At 46.5% G+C, this 7,500-nt stretch overlaps 1 protein-coding gene across 2 annotated transcripts in view; it reads right to left on the reverse strand.

Moving 5' to 3' along the window:
- The window catches only part of PDPK1 (3-phosphoinositide dependent protein kinase 1), a 125,858-nt gene that overhangs the window by 117,430 nt on the left and 928 nt on the right, over window positions 1-7,500 (reverse strand). The window lies entirely within an intron of this gene.

Genomic DNA, 7,500 nt, shown 5'->3' on the forward strand with positions numbered 1-7,500 from the left:
GCTAACTAAATCTACGGGCTTTTGCTCTCACCCATCGAGCAGCCACCAATCAGAATCAGCTCAAAGAAGAAACCAGACTTGTCCCTGCTGATTCAAATGGACAGCTCTGTAGCATTGAAAGAAAAGAAAATATGAATTAATTTAACTGAAAATACTGCACTGCAGGAAAAAAAAAAGTGATCAATATAGAATGGAATGGCTGAAGACCCTAATACAGCAAGAGGCCAAGCAACCCTGAGATATCGGAACTATAAACCAAAACAATATTATAAGGTTAAGAATTTAATGTTCAAGAGTATACAGCTGGAAGAGTGGTTATCAAAAAAATAATTTGGACTCTCCGATTTTAATTCAAGTCAATGACAAAAAGGATTTCCACCATCAATGTTTGTGACATTTCATTTCTGCAAGAATGGTTTCACTGCAGGTCCTCCACAGACAGCGGGGAGGAAAGCTCTAACAGTCGGTACTATCTACTTTTTTGTGACAAGTAGGAGATAAACTTTCCGCCTTGATCTTAGTTTTAACAGATGGTCCAGAACTTATGCACTCCCCTGAGATTTTGACAAACATGATGACATCCAACCATTTTCTCATTTGCTCCCATGATACATAGATAGTTGCAGATGCTGATGAGTGATGACTCTCCTCAAAGGACTATCGTATATCAAACTGGTGAGCCTATTCAGCCAACTGGGATTGTATTCCCAACAATCTACCAGATATGGATAAGAACTACACACTCATGAAGTCTGACCCGAAGCATCGTTGTACAAGAGCTACATAAAATCATTCTTTCGTACATGACCTCATCAAATGTCAGGTTTAAAAAGTTAATTGAAATGCCTGCTTGGTTTAATGAAAGATATGACCAACTATAAGAGGAAGAAAGGGACCTGGAGACATATTTACTACTTTGCTGACTGCTCGTTTACAATCCAACTGTCTGCCGGTCTCCCAAAAGGCCCAGTGTTGCCAAATTCATATCTCCTCTCATTACTTCGCGCATCAACACCAAATTCCATCGGGATAATTAACAGTCTTTCAATTACGCTTGCAGCATCAGATGAAAATCTGGCAATTCTGAGTTGTATTTGTGGGCATGTATGTCTGAATGTTATAGACTCGAAAATGGCTTGGCAGACATCCACCAAATTTTTTACACGTGCTCGGGGCATCCAGTCAGGTCATTGGCTGCTTCCTTTTAAATGAGTTGCTGTGTATTTTGAGCAGTGGTTCTGTTCTCCAGCGCAAGTAAATTCCTAAGTTTGGGTCACCGTGCACGCCGAAACGGCCGCACGGTGAAATTAATATAACATTCACCTCCACTTGGGCGTCTTGGGAAATAATGCTCCAACAGTCGAATTTTAGTATAGAGCTGAGAGGTACGTGTATTCACCTCTGAGCAGTCATGTCTGGGTTTGCATCTTGGCCCAGTTATAAACTGTCACCCTGTTGTTGTTTCCTATGCAGGGGGGATATATCAATGGGTGTGTCATCCCTGGGATGGACATTAAACTGGGTCTCCCATCTTCTGGCATTAGTGTATGTTAAAGATCCTCTAGTGTCCTCCATGAAGAGTGGGTGACTTGTCACGAGTCACCTTCAAATACCAGGCCTGGTTAGCCAGATTGGTGAAATCCTTGGGCCAAACATGTTACCTGGGCAAACCCACAAAACGGAGGGAATAATTGGGGATTTAAGTCGTAGACTTGTACTGGAGTTCATCAGGGGGTGTGTACTGGCCCCACACTGTTCAGCACTTGTATGGACTGGATTCTGGGGAATATGTTGGAGAGATCAAGCTGCGGTGCATCATTTGGGAATGTCAAGATCCAAAACATCGGGATAATTAAGTCTTTGATTTCAAGAAACGTTGATTTCACATATGATGTTGTCATCTTTGTGGAGATTATGGATATCTTTTGGGGGCCCTCGAGGTGCTGAATGAGAGTCGGAGCAGCTGAGATTATGGGTTTCCTGGGTCAAAACTAAGATCCAGGCTTTCAATGACGTATTGGATGCTGCTATCCTGTCTGTACCTATTTGTGGTGAGGATATTGAGGTCACGGAGAGATTCACTTACCTTGGCAGTAATATTCATGTCTCTGCTGGCTGTGAGCCAGAGGTCAATAGACGCCTGGGTCGGACCTGGGGAGTCATGGATTTACTGGATCATGGGGTGTGGCGTTGCCGGTACCTGTGCAGGAGGAAGAAAGACCGAGTTTTCAGGTCCTTGGTGCTTCCAGTCTTGCTCTACGGATGTGAGACTTGGACTCTGACCAAGGATCTGAGACAGAGACTTGATTCCTTTGTACCAGGTCTCTTCGGGAATCCTTGACCATCGCTGGTCGGACATTGTGTCGGAGTGGTTGCTGAGAGAGATTCAAATGAGATTTGTTACCTGCATAGTCCATGAGCGTCAGCTGTGGCTGTATGGACATGTGGCTCGTTTTCCTGACGCTGATCCTGCTCACCAGATTCTCTCAGGGAGAATCGTGAGTGGAGGACGCCAATTGGCTGACCCCGTGCCTCGTGGTTGCAGCAAGTTGATCAGCATCTCAAGGAAATGGGGACGGGCCAGGCATCTGCCTGGGGGATGGCCAGATGGAGGCCCTTGGAGTAGCGGCAGAAAGTGGGCGCAGCAACATGCTGCTCCTGCCCATGCTCCCATACCTGATCTGACCCTTTGAACCCAAAATGTAATCAGTTAATCTTTGTGTTACAGTCTATAGTTATGCTAAGTTTGGTCAAAATTGCTTCAGTGGTTCACAAATTATTGTGGCAACAAAACTCTGCTACTTTCAGCTAAAGGTCTCATGAACTTTGATACTTTGAACCAAAAATCTAATCATTTCATCATTGCATCATCATACACCTTTGTACCACATTTGGTTAAAAAACAAGACAAACAATTAATCTGTTGCTTTCAGCAAAAAGTCTCATGACCTTTGACCCCAAAATCCCATCAGTTCATATTTGATTTGCATCATAGTACATACCTGTACCAGGTTTCATCAAAATCCCTGTCATGGTTCACAAGTTATCATATCAAAAATTTATCACGGACGGACGGAAGGACTCTCAGACGGACAACCAAAAAACAAAATTCCTCTGGCACCTTCAGCGTGGGAAACATAGAAAATACTTATCGGTACAATAAAAGTACTTTCAACAAATACCAAACTATGGATGTTCTTGAACATGAGATCTCTCTTACAGCAATCTGACAACATCACATTTTGAAAGCTGAGAAAATCAAAGATGTCGGCTTCACAACAACCTGATCAACCAATTCGAAGACACAACAAGAAAGTCAGAGTTTAAAAGTCTGCAATTAAGGTTGTGAGTACAAGAACATATCTTAATTGCCTTTTATTGGCAAGTGGATCACTCAAGAGCCAACTTGAAACATAAATTTGCAGAAGCATTTCATTAGTGCAATAAATGTGATGCAATGACAGTTTGTATTTTGCAAAATTACATCGAAGCCATTCAACAAATAATTAAATTAATGTGAATAAAAATAAAAAACAAAAATCTCTTGGGAAAGGAGAGTTCATCTTCGAAAGTAATACAATACGACAAAGATCCGAAAACAAAGGAGGAGAAGATTGTGCAAGTGATCCAATAACCGATGAATACAAGCTTTAGGACAGGTGGCTGGAAAGAATCTGGCACTTTGGCACCATATTAAAAACACTGCAACAACAGCAGAAAAAAAAACATGCCACGAGGGGCAAACAAGGGACTGGAAAGGCACAGGCCATTAAGGGACTGGAAAGGCACAGGCCATTAAGGGACTGGAAAGGCACAGGCCATTAAGGGACTGGAAAGCCTGGTGTTGGCTAAACGGTTAGGAGGCTGGCTTAATATCTAAGGGTCTTCAGTTCAAGCCGCTGTTTCTCGGTTGAATTAACAACAGGCAGGTTGATTCAGACTGTCATGCCTCCGGGTTGGGCTGTAAGTTCCTGCAATTACCTCCGCCACCGAAGGTGAATGAGGTTATGTCTTCACCTCTTTCTGTGTGTTCATTTGTTTGTCTGTTTCTTTGTGTGAAGGTGATCTCAAAAAGTTGTGGACGGATCCCGACGAAACTTGGACAAGTTGGGTGTGTAAGAAGAAAGAAATACAAGGAAATCAGACACGTGGAGGCCATTCAGCACATCATGCCAGCGCCACATCAGCACCGTACTAATTGATCAACACAAGATCAAAAGAAGAAAATGCAAAATTATTTATTTATTTAGTTTTAATCATGCGTTTTGTGTTGTTGTTTTTTTTGAAGTTTTTGTCGTATCATTATTATTATTTATTTATTTTCTCCTCAGGGGAGGGGGCATGGGCTTGGTCAAAAAACACACAACACCCCTTGACGAGACCCCCACCAACAGCACTCTGTACACGTGCACACAATTACACATCAATGCTCAAACTACCTAAAAGTCCTGTCAACATCCCCATCCCCCTCTATCTCCACAACTTCCAGGTACCCATCTAATTCCAATTTAAACTTATCTGATGTTTCTGCTGCTACTACCTTTCCAGGGAGACCATTCCATGCATCAACTACTCTCTGAGTGAAAGTACCCTGCCTTACTACAGTCTTAACTCTCCTCTTCTTTACTCTCAGGCTGAGATGACCCATGGTTCTATCACTGTCTACTCTATTGAAAATCCATCTGCATTTATTTTATCTCTACCTTTCATTATGTTAAACAGCTCCATCATATCTCCTCGTAACCGCCTCCTTTCTAGTGTATAAAGCCGTCTCCTTCAGCTGCTCCTCATAGCTGAGTCTAGCTAGCGAGGCCATCAATCAAGTAGCCCAGCGCTGAACTCTCTCGATGGCATCCATGAGCTTCCAGAACTGTGGTGAACAAAACTGCACACAATATTCTAGATGTGGCCTCATTAAATTTCTGTACAATGTCAACACCACCTCTTTTGATGTATAAATTATCCCCCTCCGAATCGAACCTAAAACCCTATTTGCTTTGATTGATTCAATTTTGGTGAACATCCGGATCTGATAATTCTTTAAGTGATTCTTCACCATTGAGAGATCAGGCGAAACAAATATATAGCAGGATATCTCAAAAAGTTGTGGACGGATCGGGATGAAACTTGGTAGACACGTTGGGGGCATAGCAAGGACAAATAGATTCGATTTTGGTGAAGATCTGAATCCGGATCTGGATATGAGAATTATTTAATTCTCAAAGTGATTCTTCACCATTGAGAGTTAGGGCCAAAAACGATACACAGCATATTTCAAAAATGTCATGGGCCCGATATGTTCTCATGGATCAGGCATTGGGTGACAGAGGTATGTGCCCTACCGAGTTCCCTTCTCGCTCTGTACTGTGCTCCGAAATGGTCTGCGATCTGTCAGGCAGGCACATGTGCACGAAAGGGTCGCGAACGGGAGGGCAGGAGCGCAAAGGCAAAGGGCCATGAGGCGGCAAGCAGGCGCACGGCAAAGGGCCGCAAGGTGGTGAGCAGAAACGCGCAAAGCGGGGTGAGCCGGTGGGTGGACGCGCAAGGGGGGCGAGCGGACACGCAAAGGGGGGCGAGCCGGCGGGCGGACACACAAAGGGGGGCGAACCGATGGGCAGACGCGCAAAGGGGGGCAAGCCGGTGGGCGGACGCACAAAGGGGGGCGAGCCGGTGGGTAGACGCACAAAGGGGGCAAGCCGGTGGGTAGACGTGCAAAGGGGGCGAGCGGATGCGCAAAGGGGTGAGCCAGCGGACGGACGTGCAAAGGGGGGCGAACTGGCGGGTGGACGCGCAAAGGGGGCGAGCCGGTGGGTGGACGCACAAGGGGGGCGAGCCGGACACGCAAAACGAGGGGTGAGCCGACGGGTGGACGTGCAAAGGAGGGGGGCGAGCTGCCGGGCGGACGAGCAAAAGGGGGGGGGCGAGCCTGACGTGCCAAGAGGGGTGAGCTGGTGGGCGGACGTGCAAAGGGGGGCGTGGGGGCGAGCACAAGACTCAGTAATGAAAACTATTAAGGAGTGGGGTCATAACAAACACTTTGGTTTGACCAACGTGTCATATCAAGATAAATCCAACTAAAAATGGTGAGTGGGAAGATTACAAATCGTTAAATAAATGGGCACAAAGTGCGTGTGTGTGTGTGTGTGTGTGTGTGTGTACGAGTGTGTGTGCGAGTGTGTGTGTGTGCGAGTGTGTGTGTGTGCGAGTGTGTGTGTGTGCGAGTGTGTGTGTGTGCGAGTGTGTGTGTGTGCGAGTGTGTGTGTGCGAGTGTGTGTGTGCGAGTGTGTGTGTGCGAGTGTGTGTGTGCGAGTGTGTGTGTGCGAGTGTGTGTGTGCGAGTGTGTGTGTGCGAGTGTGTGTGTGCGAGTGTGTGTGTGCGAGTGTGTGTGTGCGAGTGTGTGTGTGCGAGTGTGTGTGTGCGAGTGTGTGTGTGTGCGAGTGTGTGTGTGTGAGTGTGTGTGTGGGAGTGTGTGTGCGAGTGTGTGTGTGCGTGAGTGTGTGTGAGTGTGTGTGTGCGAGTGTGTGTGTGCGAGTGTGTGTGTGCGAGTGTGTGTGTGCGAGTGTGTGTGTGCGAGTGTGTGTGTGCGAGTGTGTACGTGCGCGAGTGTGTACGTGTGCGTGTACGTGTGCGTGTACGTGTGCGTGTACGTGTGTGTACGTGTGCGTGTACGTGTGTGTACGTGTGCGTGTACGTGTGCGTGTGTGTACGTGTGCGTGTACGTGTGTGTACGTGTGTGTACGTGTGTGTACGTGTGTGTACGTGTGTGTGTACGTGTGTGTACGTGTGTGTACGTGTGTGTACGTGTGTGTACGTGTGTGTGTACGTGTGTGTGTACGTGTGTGTGTACGTGTGTACGTGTGTGTACGTGTGTACGTGTGTGTACGTGTGTGTGTACGTGTGTGTACGTGTGTGTACGTGTACGTGTGTGTGTACGTGTGTGTGTGTACGTGTGTGTGTGTGTACGTGTGTGTGTGTACGTGTGTACGTGTGTGTGTGTGTGTACGTGTGTGTGTGTACGTGTGTGTGTGTACGTGTGTGTGTACGTGTGTGTGTACGTGTGTGTGTACGTGTGTGTGTGTGTACGTGTGTGTGTGTACGTGTGTGTGTACGTGTGTGTGTGTACGTGTGTGTGTGTACGTGTGTGTGTGTACGTGTGTGTGTATGTGTGTGTGTGTACGTGTGTGTGTGTGCGTGTGTGTGTACGTGTGTGTGTGTGTGTACGTGTGTTTGTGTACGTGTGTGTTTGTGTACGTGTGTGTTTGTGTACGTGTGTGTATGTGTGTGTGTACGTGTGTGTATGAGTGTGTACGCGTACGTGTGTGTGTATATGTGTGTGTGTGTACGTGTGTTTGTGTGTGTGTACGTGTGTGTGTGTGTGTACGTGTGTGTGTGTGTACGTGTGTGTCTGTACGTGTGTGTGTGTACGTGTGTACGTGTGTGTGTGTACGTGTGTGTGTGCGTGCGTGTGTGTGTACGTGTGTGTGTGTACGTGTGTGTGTG

The sequence above is a fragment of the Eptatretus burgeri genome, chromosome 15 (genome assembly GCF_056783735.1).
Source record: "Eptatretus burgeri isolate ZD-2024b chromosome 15, Ebu_testis_v1, whole genome shotgun sequence".
In the NCBI taxonomy this organism is placed as follows: domain Eukaryota; kingdom Metazoa; phylum Chordata; class Myxini; order Myxiniformes; family Myxinidae; genus Eptatretus; species Eptatretus burgeri.